The 18,211-nt window shown below is 50.8% G+C and overlaps 1 pseudogene; it reads right to left on the bottom strand.

The window, feature by feature from the left end:
• Nucleotides 1–300: 300 nt before the first annotated feature.
• Nucleotides 301–3,962, bottom strand: LOC103637225 (cation/H(+) antiporter 15-like; annotated as a pseudogene).
• Between the last annotated feature and the right edge of the window lie 14,249 nt (nt 3,963–18,211).

An 18,211-nucleotide genomic window follows, 5' to 3' on the forward strand; every position in this document is an offset into this window, starting at 1 on the left:
ACCACATGTGCATTTTGTCGAACACCAGACAGACGCGAGGTAAGGCACGTGCCCGGGGAGAATGAATCAGCTCCAAAACAGCTGTAGCATCCTTGCCAAAGGCTTAGGTTGCTGCCTAGGAACAGCTTGTCCAGATTGTCCTCCTCCGGGAATAGGCTCCAAAGTAGACGAACACGGACGTGGCGAGGCAGCCGCCGCTCCACGAGGGCGCCGGATGTCCATGCACGCGGCCGGGTCCTTGGCCTCGTAGGCGTGGAGGAGGGGCTGCTGCAGCAGGCCCCGTAGCGCGGCCGGCGAGCCGTCGGGAGGGCCGCGCGACGCCGCCTCACCATCTGCTAGGCACACACCTAAAGCAGAAGCGAACAGAACGGAGTAGAGCCGAGCCGATCCTGTCGTATGTAATTCGAGCCGTCTGGAAGGGTGATTGTCGTGGGAGCGTTAGATACGCAAGAGCTCCACGCGGCAGGCATCGACATCAGGAGCGCACGGTGGTGGCTTTACGACCCTGCCGCGTAGAATTTTTTTCCCATGCATGCACCCCAGTCCCCAGCCCGGCCTCGTCGTGGGTTGATGACCCGCGCCGCGCACACATGGAGCACGGCGGTACGTGGCCGCCGATGGGTATAGCCGTATAGGCATAGCTCGTCTCTGGAATTAAACGCACCTACGAACAGCCCACCCATAGTTCTTGTCTTCTTGACAATCTCGTGACACCTAGCTTGTCGCCTCCCCATCCTAATGGAGGGAGAAATCACAAATGAGTTAGCACTAATATAACCAGACTAAGAGCTAGCGATCAGCTAAAATTGTACTACACGTTTAAGTCCCTATAAACGTATAACCCCCTATCGATGAATCGACCAACGTGCGTGTGCGTGCGCGTGCAGTGCAGCTGCCGCCAGAGGTCGTCAGAACCCTCCGGCACCGCCGCCCCACCCGCCGCGGCCCATCTGGTTGCCGCCGACGCCGAGACCGGCCACCGACGTCCGCTGGTTGGCGTTGGTCACGTACTGCCGGACGGGGTCGTCCGTCACGGGCGCTGCCGCTGCTGGTCCCACGGCCGCCGGCTGCGGCGTCGTGATCACGTACTGCTGCATCACCAGCACGGACACCATCTTGGAGAACTCGGACGACACCAGCAGGTCGCCGATGGGCCCCAGCTCCGGCGACTCCATCCACTCCGCCAGGGCCGACGTCAGCGCCGACCCGGCCTCGCCGGGGTGCCTGCCCACGATGTACAGCTCGTGCGCGCTGTCCAGGTCCCGGATGGCCGCCAGCGTGTCCTCGCTGTTGGCCACCACCTGCTCCATGTACAGGATCGCGTTGTTGCCGACGTTGCGCGTCCGGAACTCGTTCAGGTACTCCTCGTCCATCTGCCGCTCGCTCTTGGGGACGATGGTGATGGCGCGCGCGTGGACGCTGGACGCGGGCATGTGCTGCGGCGGCGCCAGCGCGGGGGCCCTGTAGTCCGGCGGGATGAACCGGACGACGGTGAGGCAGACGCCCGGGTGCTCCACCATGCGCCACGCGTACGCGAGCCCCTCCCGGTCGTCGGGCCCGCCGAAGAAGAGCAGCGCCACGTGGTGCACGCTCGCCATGCGCGCCGCCGCGGCGCTGAGGCCGCGGTCCACGAGGATGCCCACCGAGCACGGCGCCGCCGAGAGGATGCTCTCGTTGAAGCCCCGGAGGGACGCGTTGATGGGCTCCATCCCGCCGTCCACCGTCTGCTGCTTGTGGAACGGGAGCACGATGATGGACACGTGCTTGTCCTCCGCCAGGACGGACACGTCCTCGTGCATCGTCTGGTACGGCGACACCGCCGTCAGCGCCTGGATGGACACGCCGCCCACGCTCTCCTCGTACCTCTCGAAGGCGTTGAAGATGTGGTCCGAGCTGGAGCCGCGGTTCTGGTTGGCGGCGGAGTGGTGGGCGGCGAGCATGTTGGACGCGCGCCCGGTGAGCTCCACCAGGTGCAGCGCGTAGATGAAGATGGGGGACCGCTTGGTCGGGTTTGACAGCTCCAGCAGCGAGATGATGGACGGCACGTTGCGGGTGGTGTGCACGCACGCCAGCATGCGCAGCTCTGCGTCGTGCTTGGACCGCTGCAGGTTGCGCCGCTTGTAACCGACCAGCCGCCGCGCCGGCCGGTACACCGACGTCACCACGGGCGTCACGAGCGCCGTCATCGCCACAGACACCAGCACCATCACCGCAAACGACTCGTCGTCGAGCACCTGGTTTCAATTCGTTTATTTATTATTGGTCAACGCTTTGCAGCAGCAAGTCCTCTGGTGTTCATGAGTCCTCTGGCGGAGGAGTCGGAGTCGACTACTGACCTCCTTGTCCCTTCCGATGTTGAGGACGATCATCTCCACGAGTCCTCTGGTGTTCATGAGAAAGCCGAGGGCGACGCCGTCGCGGAAGGTCATGGTGTAAGAGACAGCGATGAGGATGGTGCCCATGACCTTGGCGAAGCTGGCCATGGTGAACACGAGGACGAGGAGCCCCACGGTGACGGGATCGTGCACCCGGGAAATGTTGGTGCGGACTGCGGAGGCCACTGATGGCGAAGAAGAGCGGGAGGAGCAGCCCGGTGACGAAGTCCTCGAGCTTCTCGATGAGCACGACGCCCAGCTGCCCGCTGGGTATGACCAGCCCGTAGACGAACGCGCCGAACACCGAGTGGATGCCGATGGCGTCGGTGCAGACGCCGGCGACCATGACGCCGGTGAGCACGAGCGTGACGTGCACGTCGCTGATGGCCTCGCCCTCGGGGACGCGGCGGGCGATCCACCACATGAGCGGGCGCACGCCGTAGAAGCAGGCGAGCACGAAGAAGACCCCGGAGAGGAGCACCCACAGGGAGGAGAAGGCGGAGCTGTTGACCTCGGAGATGGCGATGGCGAGCGCGAGTAGGATCCACGCGCACATGTCGTTGACGATGGCGGCGGACATGGCGATGCGGCCGAGGTCGGAGTTGAGCAGCTTGATCTCGGCGAGGATGCGGGCCAGCACCGGGAACGCCGTCACGGAGAGAGCGACGCCCAGGAAGAGCAGGAAGGAGGCCTGGTGCACGTTCTTGGACACCTGGTGCCGGAAGACGAAGGACGTGGCGGTGCCGATGCAGAACGGCAGCGCCATCCCCGCCACCGCGATGATGAGGGCCTTCTTCCCCGACCGCCGGATGACGTTGACATCCATCTCAAGGCCGACCAGGAAGAGGAAGTAGAGGAGGCCGAGGTGCGCCACCGTCTCCAGCGTCAGCAGGCTCCGCACCGGGAACACCGTGGTCCCCCAGACTTCCACCTGCCCCATCACGGAAGGCCCAAGAATCACGCCGGCCTGCGTACATCACGGCAAGCACGACTTTGGATTTGCGCCTCCATCTCGCCGGTGTAATTGCAATACCAATTAGCAGCTCAGGCTTACTCACGAGGATCTCAGCGATGACGCGGGGCTGGCGGATGGGCTTGAGGAGGAGGACGAGGAGGCGGGTGGTGGCGACGATGATGGCCGTCTGGAGGATGAAGAGCGGGAGCGAGAACTCCAGCGGGTTGACCCCCTGCCAGATGCCGTAGGCCGTCACCATCATCGGCGAGTAGCACACGACCGAGGCGGGGTTGGAGAAGTTGTTGCCCGGCGCCACCTGCGCCGTGGCGTTCCTCGGCGGCAGCATGCCGGCCATGCCCGCCGCTGGCAGCTCTACTGTGGCCATCTCGGCAGCACATGGACATGGGAGAGCGTCACCAGAGCGTCGTGGCGAGCTAGTACACTGGAAATGGATTGCATGCAGTGAGCAGAGATGGGCCGAAGCGTGGAAAACGGTCGAAGCCGGAGCGAGGACACGCGTGGCAGTGGTTCCTCAGTAACTGCTAAATTTTGGCCGGCTCTCCGGGGAGTTTGCGCTGCCCGTCACCTAAACTTTCGCAACCACAGCTTCGTTCTACGAGACTACTTACCATTCTGCACTGAGTAATACGAACACAATTATAGAACACAAGTGACTAGCATATACACTCATGTTTAAAAGGAGAGAAATATAGATGTCACGGAGGTTCAAACAATGTATACATCTCCGTTCTCAAATATATGACAATATATGACGTCGTTGACTTTTTTCAAAAACTTTGATCATTCATCTTATTCAAAGTACTTATATAGACATATTAAAATCAATATATTTAAAATTAAATGTATTACTTCGTTGGTTTGGAATTATAGAACATTTTATTTTGTTAAGGCAAGTCGTTGACCACTAATGCACATTTTTTCGGCACAAAATTGATGTTTAGACACGCATTGAGAAGAACTTACTTTTTTTTTCACCATGTTGGCCCGAGGAGGGATATTCCATTCTTCTGGTGCTAGCGTCGGGATCAAACCCAGATCGACGGCTTGGGTCTAGCACAAGAAAACATTGAAAAGAACTTACTATTAAGATTATATGTTGCATCACATTATGAAGTACCACTTGATCTAGTTAGACAACTTGGCACTCTTCACACTTTATTCTATTAGTGTTGTTCTTTGAGTCTTCCATGGGGTGAGCATGGTACCCCTCACAAAGGACTTCTCTAGAGCCACTCACTCCTTCCCACGGGATTCCACGAAGCCACAACCTTTAAGACGCCTAGGAGGTGGCAACCTCTGAGAGCAACAAGCACCACCGACTTGCACCTCAACCACCAAATGTCACTTGATGCAAACGCTCAATGCAATACACTAGGAATCATTCTCATACACAATTGGATGTGACCACTAAAAATCGTATGTGAGCATAGGCCCAAAGCTAAGCACTACACTTGTCCAACACATCCCTAAGATGTTCTCTACATCCAAACGACTAGTCATCCCTCTACTTATAGAGGAGAGGGACCAACTAGGCGTTATAAATATTCTATTAGCCACCAAAGACACTAGACACATCTTTGCCTAGCTATATTTTCAATGGCTCTTAAATCAGCTGTTATCCTATCATATATCTAGTGTCACACCGAATATGCCACCAGATACATCTGATATGTATTAGAGCCAAACCATTCGATTTGCAAACTCTCTAAGTGCCTTGGTTGATATGGCGTCTAGCGCCCATACCAAACACGTACGTTGCACTATAGATTTGAAGGTACGAGTTTTTGAGAGCATCTAGAGGGGGTGAATAGGTGATCCTGCAAAAATTAACTCTAAATAGGACCAACTTGGTTTATAACAAGTGTTTGTAGAAACCAAAACCAAGTTGAGATGAATAGAGGTAGAGAGAGGAAGAGAACTCTTCACTTGATTGTTCCTTTAAGGTATGTATCAAACTTAGAAACAATAACACAAGTGAAAATGTGAGAACTCTTGGGAAGAAAACAATCACAATGAAGAAATGCACAAGTGACACAATGATTTTATCCCGTGGTTCGGCCAATGCCTACTCCACGTTGTGGTGACCTCCTTCGGTCAAGGGTTGCACATAACCCCTCTCAAGTGATCAAAAGATCAAATTTGAGTACCACAGTTTTCTTTCTTATACCAAAATTTTCCCTTTGTGAGGAATCTACACAAGTTCAAGTCTCTCACGCCTTACACAATTGATCTCAATCAAACAGAAGAGTAAGGAGAGTAGAAACACACACAAGAGACAAAATCACAGTAACACACGCACACAAGTCGAGAGAGGAGCACAAGAGACAACGCAACAGAGTTATAGTTCAAAACACGTGCTCGAATCTCTATCTAGCAAAGCAATAGCGTGGTTGCAAGTTCTCGATGTTGTAGAGTGTTCAAAGAATGCTTGGTGTTCTGCTCCATGTGCCTAGGGGTTCCTTATATAGCCCCAAGGGACCTAGGAGCCGTTGGAGCTCCATTTGGAAGGCCCTGGTTGCCTTCTGTCCGCAGGTGCACCGGACTGTCCGGTACACACCGGACACTGCACAGTGCAACGGCTACGAATCCCCTGATTGGCTAGTTTCCTGTTCTAGGGGAACTAGACTGTCCAGTGCTCCATGTGACCGTGATCCTAGCCGACGTGGCCACTAGCCGTTGGCTAGCTGGCACACCGGACTGTCCGGCGCTTCGCACAGACTGTCTAGTGATTCATAGCCAACGCTGGCTGATTTTTCCCGAGAGCAGGCCCTTGGTCAGACCGTACACCAGACTGTCCGGTGGGTGGCACCAGACCGTCTAGTGCTATGCAGACCAGTCCATCTTCTCCTTTCTTAATCAAAGTCTCTTTTACTCCTTTTGGCTTGACTTTATAAAATCCCTAGCACTTAGACATATATGATTAGTACACAAAATAATTGACTAAGTGTCCGGAGCTTACCTTTTTCACTTGGTACCATATAGATTTGTATTATGCCCTCTTTCAAGCTCAATTTTCTTTAAGTACCTATGCTCATTGCTCATATAAGATGATGTTAGTCTAAACATAATGTGTTGAGCATTTAATCACCAAAACAATATAGAAATGGCCCAAGGGCATAGTTCCCTTTCAGTTTTCCATCCTTTGTATTTTCAAAGCCGGTATTTTACTCAGTGCTGCACCAAATATACCCGATGAGAGATATTCGGTGCACACCGAATTCGGTGCATCCCAATGAGGGATCAACTTTTTCAGCATAGAAAATTGTTAATAATATGTACCATGGGTACCTAGATCAAGCTTCATGAAGTAGAGCTTGTGCAGAAGGGCATAGGCTTGGTTTTATCTAAACACACAACAATAGATCCACCATACATAGGTCGTATGGTTTTATCTTACATTGAGAGAATCCTCGTGTCTCCCATCCTTTACATTTAGCTTTCGGTCTCATGACATAACTCATATAATTTCTCTCAAACGATCCTTGATAGTTGAGGCGCTAGGTAGGGTTGCGCGAATATAAATCAAGAGTTGATGACATTTATGAAGTTTGTACCAGGAGACGAATTCACATTTAGTTCCTTATGATTAATCACCGACATGTTGGGCAACCTCTCCGTCTATGATGTCGAGCCCGTCCCTGACCCTTCGGCACAGTTGACTCCATATGATCAAGACTACTGTGATTCAACTGTCATTTGGCAATTTTGGATTGCTCATATTTTATGACATCAACATGGTCTTGGATCCAACTATAACCTTGACTCAAACTCAAAATTGGATTAGACTCAGATTCCAATTTTGACCTTGACCTTGAATCAAACTTAGATTTGGACTCAGACTCAGATCTAACTGATCTACTAGTAGACCGGTTTGTATTCATGGCTAACTCTGCTAATGGACTATGAGATGATAACCTCTCTGACCACGAGGAAGACTACATTGATGAAATGATATCCAAAGATCAGAGGAACCATAATAATCTATGAGAACAGAGTAGATTTGTACATGACCAAATTCATACGGTTGACTTTCATGCTCAGCAAGTCTACACAACATCAACACAAATTACTGTGACAACAAAACTACTATTTGATTGACTTACACCATTTCTTCTCATGCTTGAGATTTGATTCTCAGGTTATAGAATGTGTTTCTAAAAATATCATGAGAGTTATTCGTAGTGACAATGACACCAAATTCAAGAACACTCATTTTGAGACCTTTTATGTTTCTTTGGGTCTTAAGCATCAATTTCCCTCTCTATATGTACAACAACAAAATGGTATTGTTGAACACAATAATTAGACCCTTGTCGAGATAGCTAGGATGATGCTTGATGAGCTTAGGACTCCTAGAAAGTTTTGGGCTGAAGCAATCAACATAGCTTGTCTTGTGTTCAATCGCATATTTCTGCAAATGTTCTTGAACATAGCTTCTTATGAGTTATGATTTGGAGAACCACCAAAGGTAAACTATTTTAGGGTGTTTGTATGCAAATTCTTTATTCTTAAATATGGAAATTTGGATAAATCTGAGTCACAGTTTTCAAACGGGATTTTTTGGTTATATAGTACATTCTTGAGCTTATAGTATAACCTTATTGTGGAGAACTGTGAAGTCACATTCAATGATACTATGCCTTACACAACCCCTAATTTTCAGCATGTAGACCATGGAGAGATGGGAGAGACCATCTTTGTGGAGGACAAGAAAGAGGACATGATTGGGGTGATCTTGAGCTGTCTTCACCAATTGCCTCAGTGGAGCCTACCTCAACTACTTTGGTTGAGAAACCCAATATCACTTCTTCTATCACTTAGGACATATTTTTGAGTGCCTGAAGGAGATCAAGCTATTGTTGATGGGGAGGCAACTTGTTTGAGGGAGGTATCATAACACATTCAATGCCTCCACTTATCTCAACAAATGATCATTGAGTTACATGAGCGAGTCACGCGATCTAGTTTTGGGTCGCCTTGATCCACATTGATTAGAAAGATTCGAATAAAGGCGACAGAGCATAGAGAACATGTTAGTTAAAGGCACACATCGCATTGTAGAAAATTCGATCCAGTCTCGTTAATGTCGGGTCACATCTCTCGTTTCAAGTGAGGGCTGATGATCCTCGTTCCTCAGGTGGCTCAAAAGGCGGAACAAACCCAAGGGGGTGTTTGGAAGCAAATTATTTTTGAAGTTTTGAGGTAAAACCATGGTATTGGAGAATACCATAGTATTTCTTACCAAGAGGTGTTTGGCTACATAGCGAGTCACACGATCTAGTTTTGGGACGCCTTGATCCACGTTGATTAGAAAGAGTCCAATAAAGTCGAGAGAGCATGGAGAACAAGTTAGCTAAAGGTTCACGCTGCGTTGTAGAAAATTTGATCTAGTCTCGTTAATGTCAGGTTGCATCTCTCGCTGCTGCAAGTGAGGGCTGATGGTCTTCATTCCTCAGGTGGCTCAAAAGGCGGAACAAACCCAATGGGGTGTTTGGAAGCAAAGTATTTTTGAAGTTTTTCTTACCATGAGGTGTTGGCTACATTGTAAAAAAACTCTGTTTTGAATACCATGATTTTGTAGATACCATGATATTTTTGGAGTATTTGAAACTTCACTCCAACCAAAAAATATCTATGACTAGCATTGCACATGTATACTAAATACTATGGCTTGAGATAATTTGTCAACAAACATGGATTGATAAGAGTGATGTAAAAAATACTACGGTTATGTCATGACATCTTGAAACTGTAGTATTCCAAAACTATGGTTTCAAAATACTTTGCTTCTAAACACGTCCCAAATTTTAAGACCAAGGATAGGCAGACTGTCACACCCGATTTTAGAAGGCAAACCGAATGCGAACTATGTACGTGACAGGATCAGAAACTCACGTACACAACGATTACATAATTGGACATCATCACACATTGCTCAAAGTAAATAGCCGAAAGGTACTTTATTACATCAAGATGTCCAAGACATCCATAGAGTCATTAACATAACATTGTAATTAACATTATCAAAGTGCGGAAAAAGCGAACGTAGCAGATAAGGCCTTCACAGGCAGCTGACTGGGGGTTTGCCAGTAACATAACTAGAACTCGTTGTAGTCCTGTAACTCCTCAAAGTCCTACATGTTTCCTGCATCTCCTTCTGAGCACTGAATACAGTGGGGACAACCTGGAGTGGGGGTGGTTTTTAAAGCAAGGGCGAGTACACATCAACGTACTCAGCAAATGTCCCGTTTGTCTAAAGTGGACTGGCTGTATGTGGAGTTAAGGTTAAGCAGTTGCTTTTAGTTGGTCAAGTATTTATTACTAATAGTAGAGCCAAATTTTAGTCATGAACCCAACTATTACCCAAATGTACTCCCTCCAAGAGGAAATACCAGAGATCATAATTATAACCATCATCATTAAAGTATCCAATGTTCTTCTAATTAAAGAGGATCTCAAGGCTGCTCTTAACGGTGAGCACAGCTGATATACCGGTTTCTAACACTCTGCAGACGTTGCACACTTTACCCACATGTCGTGATTCTCGTTCTGCCCGGAGAGCGCTACTCCCCATTGAACACTACCTAGGTGGCCTGGCAGGGCATCACTACGTAGCCTTTTCAAAGACTCCCCTGGTGCATAGCTGCTCGTTAAGTTTCGCCAGTCGTACAAACACGGTACACCTCCCTAAGGTGGGTGACTAACAAAACCAAATCAAATGAACCTCGACACCGACCCATAGCAGAGCGAGCATTATGCCCCGACCCACATTAACGACACTCTGGCAAAGCCAACTACCCCCAGATTCATCTAATTATTCAGCTAAGGGCGTCCCATTCTACCCTCATGGTTGCACTGTTATCCTGGGTGGTCACTCAACGAACAGGTCCTTACGGAGAGGTACTCAGGAAACAACCTGAGTTCCCTAAAGTATCACAAGATCATCATCGGGATAACATCATCGTATCATAAATATTCACATCATGTTCGTTGATTAAGTTAAAGCAATAGTATAAAGCTCACCATTGTAACCCAAAAAGGTAAACATGGATAAGGTAAATATAGACTAGTCAATCCTTAGGTTTCAATAATGTAATGTGGGATGATGAATTATAAAGTAAGTAGGACATAATAGGTCAGAGGACACTTGCCTTCACCTGGTTGTTGCTCAGGAAGTTTTTCGGCAACACACTCAGGAACTACGGGCTGCTCGCCGTCTAAACAACGCGATCATGCATTCAATACATTTGGATAAAGACAAATGAACAACACATCAATCATGTACAAACAAGTGAACACATCTCAAAAGAACAACATAAACTTAAGAGGTAGTTTAGGTTATAGGGTGAACTAACATATTTAGAAGTTTTTTATTCTCTAAGTGTTGTCTATCTCCATGATTGCATAATTTAATTCCACTTATTTTAATGAGACACAAAAAGTTATACCAGGGGTAAGTCCACACATTACCTATTATTAGTCTCACAAGGTTAAACATCTAATTACCATTAGGGTTTCCTTTTTATTTATCTTATTAAGTAAATAAACTATTACATGAATTAACCTATAGTCTAGGCATAAAATTAGAATGTGCAGACAGTGGATGATCATAATTTATTTGGATAGAGAATAATCCTATGAACATTTTGCAATTTGAATCACTCAATTTAGAGTTCATATGCAAAAGATATGAAATAGACAAGTTTTGAAGTTTAAAATACAAAATTAGGCCTAAATCTGTGGTTAAATAAAAGTCCAGGGTTCAAACTGCAAGATTACAGGGGCCTGCGCCAAAATTGAGGGACGTCAGGTTGATTTCTAAAAAGCCGGGGGTCTCTTTAACAATTTTACCACGTGAACGGGTATCGGGCTCTCTTGGCCATCGGATCTCAGATCAACGGCCGAGAACAGATCTCGCAGGCGGGCGCGCGGGCACGCACTGACCAGTGGGCCAGGGAGGTCAGCAACCGAGGTCGGGAGGCGGACTGACCGGTCGGATCTAGCTGCAGAGAGCAACCAGGGACGCGCACCCGAGCGACCAGATCCAAAACAGATAGTTGAGATTAGATCTATTCTAATTAAACCTAGACCATCAGATCTCGGATGGACCCCCGAGATCCAATGACAAGCGCAGTCAGGGTTCCATGACCGCTAGTGGTGGCGCCGCTCGCTCCCACGACGGAGGTTCGCCGGAGACGAGGGCGCGGGCGCGTTGGGGGCCATAGGACGCTGGGGAGGACATAGGAAGGTTCGAGGTGGCACGACGGACACGGTCGTGGGCACGACACCAGCGCGGGGACACCGGAGAGTGGCAGTCTACTGCGAGGTTGCCTAGCGGCAGCGCGGACTTGCTCTAGCAAGCAATTGCGTGGACGACAAGGCAGTACATGGGAAATTAAGGGCATGAGGGAGTTGCTCACCTCGAGAGGAAACTCTGAAGCGCTTGAGCAATGGCGGGGACGAAGGGATGCCTTGGGTCGACGGCGGCGGGGCTTCGGCTGCACGGGGAGAACGTCGATGAGCGCGGACTGGGCGAAACAGAGAGGCTAGGGGCAAACCAGAGGGTGTCCCGCGTTGCTGTCGAAGAGACAGAGCTCACCGAGGCAACGCACGCTGCAGATGCTCGACGACGGCCATGGAATGGCGGCGGATCACGACGGAGCTCCACGGGCGCGCGCGCAGAGCGAGAGAGAGAGGGTGTTCGACTGAGGGCGCAACTGAGCAAGGGGAGCAAGCGAGTGGATGTGGGCTCAAGAAAAGAGCTCGGGCGCGTGGGACTTGGCCGGGAAACGCTCGGTCGTGGGCACGTCCATGACGGAGAGTGCAGGCGACAAGTTAGGGAAGGGTAGTGGTTGACAGGCGGGGTCTGCAGACCAACTGAGAGTACCTAGAGGGGGGTGAATAGGTGATCCTGTAAAAATCAATACTAAATTGCACACAACTTGGTTTATGAAATGTTAGTGGAATCAAAACCAAGTTGCTATGTCTAGAGAGAAAGAGATGACTTCTTCACTTAATTGCTCTTCACAAGGTGAGTATTTAAACTTAGAGCAATTATCAAGTGAGTAGAAGCAGAGAGAATCGCACAAAAATAACAACAGGTGACACAACGATTTTTATCTCGTGGTTCGGCCATGTAGAACACTTGACTACTTCCACGTTGTGGCGTCCCAATGGACGAGGGTTGCACTCAACCCCTTTCAAGCGATCCAATGATCCACTTGAATACCACAGTTTTCTTCCTTATAGCAGATGTTCCCTTTGTGAGGAATCTCCACAAGTTGGAGCCTCTCACCCTTACAATATTGATCACAATGAAAACTGTAACGCCCCGAATTTCGAGTTGAATTTTTTCTTTCTATATCGCTCGCTAAATTCGGGCGTTACCTCTCTTTCCCATTTCTTTTCGCAAAAACCCTACCTATTTCCAAAACTCCAAGTCGTATAATAATAATAAACCCTAGAGATTTTCTATTTTATTTGTTGCATCATGCCGGATCACGAATTTTTGTTGTTTGATTGAGAGGGTTTGTGAATCATGCATTCTAGTGATGAATTATGGCTAGAATAGGAAAAATAAATAGAAAACCCCTTCCCCTCTCTCTTGGGCCGTTTCTCCTGCGCGCGGCCCAGTCTGGCCTTCTTCCCCCCCTCTTCTCTCTCGTTATGGGCCGGCTCGGCGCCTGCGGCCCAACCGCTCTCCTCCCCCTGGCCCGCGAAAGCTCCCCCTCGCCTTGGGCCGTTCGGCTGGCGCGCGGCCCAGCCGCCCAACGGCTCGCCCGCTCCTTCCGCCTGCGCGCGCGGGGCAGTTGCCCAGCCGCCGCCGCCTCTGCGCGTGGGGCCCGCCTGTAAGCCTCGCGGTCGTCCCCTGTTCATCCCCTTCCCCACGACATTCCTTTCCTCTCTCCCCATTGTTCTCGTTGTTCGAAACCGCCGCCGTCGCGTCCGTTCGCTCGACCCCGTTCCGCGGTAAGCCCCACCTCCTTCTCCTCCCTCGTCCCTCCCCTCTCCCTCGCGTGCGGCCGGCGCGGGCGTGGCGCCCGGCGCGTCCCCGGCATCCCCAGCCCCGGCCACGGTGCCGTTTCGGCCTGGCGCGGCGCGACGCGCCCGCCCCGGCGCGGCTCGGCCTTGGCGCGGCCGCGGCGCCTGTGTCCGCCCGCCCCTCGCCCGCCATGGCTCCGCCGAGCTCCCTCCTCGCCTGCGCGCGGCCTCACGGCCTCGTCCAAAGCTCGCCGGCGCGTCCCCGGCGTCCCCAGCCCTGGCCTCGGCGGCTCGTCCGCGGGCCCGGCGTGGCGCGCTCGCGCGGCCGCGGCGCGTCCGCCCGCCCCAGCCCCCCCCACGCGGTCTCTGCCCGGCGTCCGTGGCGCCTGGCGCGGCACGCGGTCCCGGCGCCGGCTCTATGCTCGCGCGGCCCCCGTTGCCGACGCGGTACGGCTCGGCCCCGGCGCGGCGAGCTCGGCCCCGGCGCTGCTGCCCGCGGTGCGGCGCGACGCATCCGCTCGGCCGGCACGCGACCGTGGCGCGTCCCTGTGCTCGCGGACGCCCTTAGCGGCCTGCAGCCTCAGCCAGCTCGCTCGCGCTGCCTGCTCGTCTAGGCGCGTAGCTCGGCACGGCATGACTTGGTCAGCCGACATGACCCAGCTCACGACAACCCCTGCGCAGAGACATGTAGCGTTGTTCGCGTGACGACACGCATATTTTAGTTCTGTTTTTATGAGTAGGGTCGCGCGGCGACGCCCTGCACCGCTTAAATGGCTAGCGCTAGTTGGTTTACGTCAGAAAGCGACATGTTAACTAAGCGCAAAGCTAATTAAGGCTAGATAACAACTATAACTGCACCTATATTAAATATCTGTTAGTATGACTACATGAAATGTAGTGGCTAAGTTCGTTCTTTCTCTTAACAGGAACATAGCAAGTCGTCAATGTAGTAAGAGTTATGATTCTATTAGCGCATGTGACTAATCCTTATTATTGGAACGAAGCGGAACTAGAGCACGTAATGGTTAGTTATGCGTCTACCCGTAATACGCCTTGAGTAAGGCTTTAGCCACTGCGAGACCTTTCTTCTCTAATCTTGGCATATGCAATATCGTATGTGGTACTCTATGCATATTTACTCTATTTGTTCTCTTGTAATGATGTATTGTTTGTTTCCTAATTCGAATGGATGGATGTATGAATGCTTACGCTTGCATAGAGAACGACCTGGTTGAGGAACCCGAAGAACTCGCAGGAGGAGCTTCTGAGCAGCAGTCGGTTGGTGGAGGCAAGTGTCCTTTGACCTATCTCTGTCCTATTCATTCTTTAATTCACCCCCCCGCATTACACATTTATACCTAAGGATTGACTAGTTTTGTTATCCATATCCTTGTTTACCTATCTGGGTTGGATTATTATTGTTTAGTTTTATGCTATTGCTCAACTCTAATCAATCAACATGATGAGATTATCCATGATACGCTATTTTCCCTTCTCTTATTATGATGTTGTACTTGTGGCCTTTAAGGGGGCTCGAGCGGTTTCTCGAGTGCCTCTCCGTAAGGACCTGTTCTATGGATGACCGCCCGGGAAAATAGTGCAACCATGAGGGTGGAATGGGGTGCCCTTAGCTAAATAATTAGAGGATTCGGGGTGTAGTTCGCTTCGCCGTCGTGCCGTCAATGGGGCTCGGTGTATGCGGCTCGCTCTGCCAAGGTTGATTTGTCCCTTGGGGAGGAGTGCGGTACATTTAGGAAACCTAACGGGCGGCTGCAGCCCTGGGGAATTTTTGTAAAGGCTACGTAGTGAAACCCTGCCTATTCACCTTGGTAGTGTTTAAGGGTTTGATCGGCCCGAGGCAAGAGGGAATCACGGCTTATGGGTAAAGTGCACAACCTCTGCAGAGTGTTTGAAAACTGATATATCAGCCGTGCTCACGGTTATGAGCGACCAAGGGAGCTCCAGTGATTAGTGGTACTTGATCAGAGACACTTTGGTTTACAGGTGGCAATGAGACTGATGGTTTTGGTTATGACTATGGTGCTGGTAAGTGGTATTCTTTCCGTTTGGAAAGGGTACATCGGGCTAATAACTTGGGTTAATGCTAAAACCTGGCTTTCCATTGGTAAATAATAATCTGACCAACTAAAAGCAACTGCTTGACTTATCCCCACATAAAGCTAGTCCACTACAGCCAAACATGACACTTGCTGAGTATGTTGATGTGTACTCACCCTTGCTCTACACACCAAACCCCCCCTTCCCCAGGTTGTTCGCATTGCAACCACTGCTCAGGAGAAGATGAAGCCGTGGAAGGAGACTTCCAGGAGTTCCAAGACTACGACGAGTTCTAGGCGTGGGTTAGCGGCAACCCCCAGTCGGCTGCCTGTGAAGGCCGCGTTTATCTACGTTTCTTTTCCACACTTTGATTTATTGTAAAGACTATGTGGATGTCTCAGACATATGATGTAATCGACTATTATTTCCCTTTTTAATACTATTTGAGCAATGTGTGATGATGTCCATGTTTTGTAACTGCTGTGTACGTGAATTGCTGATCCTGGCACGTACATGGTTCGCATTCGATTTGCCTTCTAAAACCGGGTGTGACATAAGTGGTATCAAAGCCGTGCTGACTGTAGGACCGCTAACCTAGAGTAGAATGGTCGTTCTAAGGACTATAGACCTCTGTCCCTGCCTTGACTTTGATATCCCTTCAAAAGTTGGTCATATCGACCAAAACCTATGTTCTACTATATAATATACCTTGCTGAAAATTGTGTTTTATTCTAACCCTTCATTTACTTATGGTTCATTATTTGCTGGTCATGTTAATTATGTTCTCACTCTTTTGCTTGCGGTGTCTTTTGTAGATGGCTCGACTTAGACACACTACACGAAAGACCGTCATCCCCTTCTTACCCTCCCGCCTTGCTGAGCGTCCGCTTCGCCGTCCCGTGGCCGGACAGTCCAGCCACTTGGAGAGGCTGCACCACCGCCTGCATGAGGAGCAGGAGCGTCGACGACAGGAGCAGCAGGGCTCTTCCTTCTCGCTCCAACAGGAAATAGAGTCTGTGAGGAGCTGCTCCCCTGTGCTTCCTCTGGAGGCACCCCCTGCACCACCACTGGGCGCACCAGCCTCTGGAGTAGCTGCTGGAGGAGACCCAGACGACGGAGGTGGCGACGACAGCTCGAGCCATGACACCGACTTCTCTGCTGACCAGGAGCCGGAAGGTTGGGTTGCTCGATCCATCACTCGCGACGCTGCTCGCGGGTGTCACTTCCATGACGCGCTCGACATCCTGCTACGTCGGGCACTTAACCGGCGTACTTGGTCCATCGAGTATCGCTGTGTGGTCTACCAGCACAGTCGCGGGGTCTACCTGGACTGCTGGGAGGCGACCTGCTTGGTGCGCCGCCCGGAGAACAGTCTCCAAGGTGCTGAGGTCCGCTCAGAGCACTATTCTATCTCTGAGCGGGACTCAGCTGAGGCGGCCATGCAAGATGCTGCACGGCGTGCACTTTCGCACTACTGCTCGGTTCTCGGTGGGGTAGCTGACGGTCTCAACCTGAAGTACTACCCCCGCCGTCCATCTGGCAGCACAGGAGGCGTGATTGTCTCACCTGTTGGTGAGGACAATCCTAGGTTGAGCAGCACAGTCAACCTAGCCGCCGTGCTAAACACGGAGCTGGACCATGCACTAGACGAGCTGAGTAGGGCTCGTGCTGAGATCGCCCAGCTGTGGGCCGAGCGCGTGGAGTGTCGTCACCTAGATGGTGGTTCCCCCGCTCCCGTCGGGACTCAGCACCCGTACCGCTCACCTCGGCGTGGACACCAGCCTTATGGCAATCCCGACTGCAAGACCAAGATAGACTTGGAACCATAGATCGTCAGTGTGGAGTCTTGTAATAAGTGCTTAATATAGAAGTTTTACTCTTAGTCTTAGCCTCAGTCTTAGCGTTGGTCTCGCTTTTAGTTAGTCTTAGTTAGACAGGGTAGTTTGCTATATCCTGTGCATTTATGTTTGTCATGATGAACTATGTTTGGTTTGGATCTTTGTAATGACTGTCACCAGAGTATGGGCATCCCCTGCATTTTGGTTTACCTATTATATGTTAAAAGAGTAGTTATCTAGTTGGGAAACCTTTTATTCCACTTTCCTCTTTATCTGAGAAGTTGTGTTGGTCTGTGTTGGAAATCAGTGAAGATGCTCATCTGTTTAGTGTTGTTGAAGAATTCTATACTCTTTTCTTATGCTGCAAGATTTGCAAGATTGGTTCTGATGTGTGGTTGCATTCTGCAGATGTCAGAGAACAGGCGCAGAGGAGGAAGGCGTGCTCAGCAGGAGCGAGCCGCTCAACAGGAAGAGGTACCCCAGCAACAGCACCTGCCACCCCCGCCCCCGATGTCGATCGAGCAGATGTTTCTGATGCAGACTCAGGCAGTTCAAGCCATCAGTCAGACACTGGCCGCCATTCAGTAGCAGCAGCAGCAGCAGGCCCCACCTCAGCCTCAGATGCCTCAGATGCCCAGAGACAACCGTGCTGAATTCATGAGAGGTCATCCACCAACGTTTGCTCATTCTTCTAACCCCATGGATGCCGAAGACTGGCTGCGCACTGTGGAGTGGGAGTTGCATACCGCTCAGTGCGATGACAGGGAGAAAGTCCTGTATGGTCCCCGTCTGTTGAGAGGAGCAGCTCAGTCATGGTGGGAGTCTTATCTCGCCACCCATGCCAACCCCGACGCCATCACTTGGGAAGAGTTCAGAGGTAGCTTTCGTCAGTACCATGTGCCTGCAGGTCTGATGACAGTAAAGAAGGAGGAGTTCCTGGCCCTCAAGCAAGGGCCATCGTCTGTTAGTGAGTACCGGGACAG

The sequence above is a fragment of the Zea mays genome, chromosome 8, assembly GCF_902167145.1.
Source record: "Zea mays cultivar B73 chromosome 8, Zm-B73-REFERENCE-NAM-5.0, whole genome shotgun sequence".
Classification (NCBI taxonomy): domain Eukaryota; kingdom Viridiplantae; phylum Streptophyta; class Magnoliopsida; order Poales; family Poaceae; genus Zea; species Zea mays.